Consider the following 3,286-nt stretch of genomic DNA (forward strand, 5'->3'; position numbering starts at 1 on the left):
CGAACCAACCAAATCTTCTTCAGACAGAGCAAAGGTCAGAATGCCGAGTAGTATATGCAAACTACGTACCAAATCATCCTTTTCCTTTCTTTAGCGTGCGCATTTTGGTTGGACAGGCCGTGATATTCTGAATGTTCAACTATAAAGATCGGAACACAGGTTTTTCTTCTCTTTCTGCTAGGACAGATATAGATGGATTAGTTCTTAAAGCAAGTGATACTGAAAAGAAGTGTTGTGTACGATCCTCTAATGTTTATAACTCCTAGCTCGCAGCATGTTTCCAATTCTCGACGAGTAATGAACTATTTCCACATCTTTACATTCAATTAATAATCCATCTTGCATGCGATAACTCTATTTCCATATTGTTGTCTGATAGAACTCAAGAGTTGAAGATGAGGAAAACAATGATGGTGAAGAAGATGATGAAGACGATGATGAAGATGATGATGAAGAGCCCTTTGTTCGTAGAAGAGTTATTGCAAAGCCCCCCTGCAAAAAGCTCCAAATCCCATCAAGATGAAATACTAGTAGATCTTCTCATCCCTGTTTATATATTTAAATCCTATTTTGTTTTCATGTTCCTAAAATAATCATTTTTCAGATTGGTATGGATGTGCTTCTATATGCATGGACTGGTCCTGAAACTCCTGTTGCTAAGGCAGCAATTATCTCAGTTGTCCAGACATAATTGCGGGCTCGGATCCCCTTGGACCAGCACTTATGAGGTTGTTGCCAATGTTGTGATCAGAAGGGATGCTACGCTTCCTTATGAATATGATGGTTTACGATTTGTCACTGATGCAGTCACAAGGTCCATTGCATGGCCATCTAGCAAGGTATCACCAACAGTATGTGCTTTGTCTACTTGGCTTGAATTGTTTGATGTGTGATACTGACTCATGATCACTTTGTTACATGAAGCCCTACAAGCCAGGGGCATCTTCATCATCTCGCCGCTAAGGTATTTTTGTGATCCCACTGTTATCATGACCACTTGGTACTGTACAAGAGTATATTCTTGGTGCTTCCTAGCTCAAAGTGCATAAAGAGTGCATCATGGAATCTGGTCCGCATTCAGAGAGCATAGTCTCGCATCAGGAAGCAATAGGCTAGTTGCACAGATTCCCTAAAACTAGTAACACAGAAACTGTAAGAGCACACCTGCTGAGGAATTTATAATCAAGTCTTTAAAATTGAACAAACTTGAGCCGCCTACTTTCTGCAATTAGTACAGAACACTGGTAGTTGCTCTTAATAATAGTTAAATTGTCTGAACATTGTATCTTGCTCACACTGCTAGCTGCTTATTTCTTAATAATAGTTAAATTTGGCGGTACATAAAACTCCAATTAGCACATCCATAGTACAGAACAGAGCATAATACATTGCTAGTTGCTTTTAAAGTTGCTATTTCTGAATCCTGTTTCTAGGCCGATATAGTACATTGTATCTTTATTAAGATCTTGACTAACTATATTTTAATATGGCAGCACGCGCAATTTCTCCATTCTAACTAGGCATGAAGAAGGCGCCCACCCATGAGCTATTAATCAGTAAGTATCATGAAAAAACTAGTATTTATAATCTGTACGTACAGATTAGTAAGCAGTGTACATATATTTAGTAATCGTGCAGATGTTGGTTATGCCTTTATATATTGAAAAAGAAATGCGTAACCTGGTTCTTTGTTTGAGCTACTAATTCTAAATCTCCGACATATATTTCCTTGTATGGCCTGAATAGTAAAGTTCTCCAACATATTTTTCCTTGTATGGTCTGAATAGTAAAGCAAATACTGGTCGTTAGCACAACTCATCTTTATTCCTCTTATGTGTAACCTGATGGTTTCATAGATTCTGGCTCTTATACCTATGAAGATTTGTATGTACAGTACATATGCTTCTCTGAAAGTAATGGCTTAATTTAATCTAATGGCACTGAAGTACATATGTTTTTCAGAATATAATAGTCAGGTGCAATGCAGTCTTCTCCACCCCAGAGAAAAGAAAGAAAGAAAACTAGTGGTCTTTTCTAGAAAAAATGACTATCATGAGTTCGTACCTGGATGTGTCATCTGGCATTAATAGTCAGACGCTATGCATGCTAGAAAACTAGTGGTTGCTCCCAATAATTGGGCGTCTGGACATGCTAAACTGTGGCCAGATGATGCATATTTCTCCTATTTATTGAAATATACTTCATGGTCATCTGGCATTGATGCTTTATTATGCCCAACATGGCACAGATTCGTGTTAGAACATGTTGTGGCATTATTCTGGACTTGCCCTATTTTTTATGTAACACTAAAATTCCACAGTTTGTTTTTGCCATTGATGCTTTATACAATTACTATGTTTGCCATTGTCTCTATGAATGCATGAATTCACCAGTGACTTTTTTATCCTTTGTAGGAAAGACAAACAAAAGGAGCGGAAGGAACCATGAAGATGGCAGTTTGCAACAGCTAGGCATTTTGTGTAATGCAGCAAAAACAGCGTCTTTTAGTATCATTTTGTAAACCTATATGGTGCCTCGTCATCTGGGTAGTTTGTGTAATGGAGCAAACAATGAATTGGCGGACATGCATCTATCATTTTGTAAATCTATCAGGTGATTCCGTGACTACAACATAAATGTTGGGATGCTGATGAGAATTAATTAATGTGTTATCCTTTTTGGTCCTGATTTAATATTTTCAGAGTACATGCAAGTTAGTTAACTTGATTGATGTTGCAAGGCAGATGGGAAATAATGAGTGGGTACTAAATATTGCTTGGCTAAACTAAATGTTGTCCAGCTATTGGTCGGCAAAGAAAATACCTACCAATTGTTGATTGGAAAAGGGTCATGCCTCGGCTAGTGGAAAGTTGGTCGGCAAAAATGACACCATCAGACAGTTGGTCGGGAAAGATTCATGGCAGTCCCAACAGAGTATCGGTCGGCAAAGATGGTACCGTCGAACAGTCGGTCGGGAAAAGTTCTACGGAAGTACCAACAGAAAGTCGGTCGGGAAAGGTTCATGGTATGGCCAACAGAAAGTCGGTCGGGAATGCTCTCTATTGCCGTCCAACTGTCTGTCGGGAAATATATGTCGGTCGGGAAAAGGCTTTCCCGTCTGGACTTTCCCCAACAGACTATGTTGGTCGGCAATAGTCTTCCCGACCGACAGTCTGTCAGTAGACGTAGTTTTTCCAACCAACCTGTGTGTCGGGGATGTAGTATTGTGGTGTAGTGTAGCCGGAGTATGCATCGAGGAAGCACAATGAATCGTGTCCTGCGGTGG

The 3,286-nt window shown here is 39.5% G+C and overlaps 1 long non-coding RNA gene across 1 annotated transcript; it reads left to right on the plus strand.

Annotated features, from left to right (window-relative positions):
- Positions 1-7: 7 nt before the first annotated feature.
- On the plus strand, positions 8-2,693 carry LOC123067105 (uncharacterized). The gene is made up of 5 exons (XR_006431521.1): positions 8-530; positions 605-839; positions 925-964; positions 1,494-1,556; positions 2,415-2,693. It is a non-coding gene; the product is annotated as an uncharacterized lncRNA (long non-coding RNA).
- Positions 2,694-3,286: the final 593 nt, after the last annotated feature.

Source organism: Triticum aestivum, chromosome 3B (genome assembly GCF_018294505.1).
Source record: "Triticum aestivum cultivar Chinese Spring chromosome 3B, IWGSC CS RefSeq v2.1, whole genome shotgun sequence".
Taxonomy (NCBI): Eukaryota; Viridiplantae; Streptophyta; class Magnoliopsida; order Poales; family Poaceae; genus Triticum; species Triticum aestivum.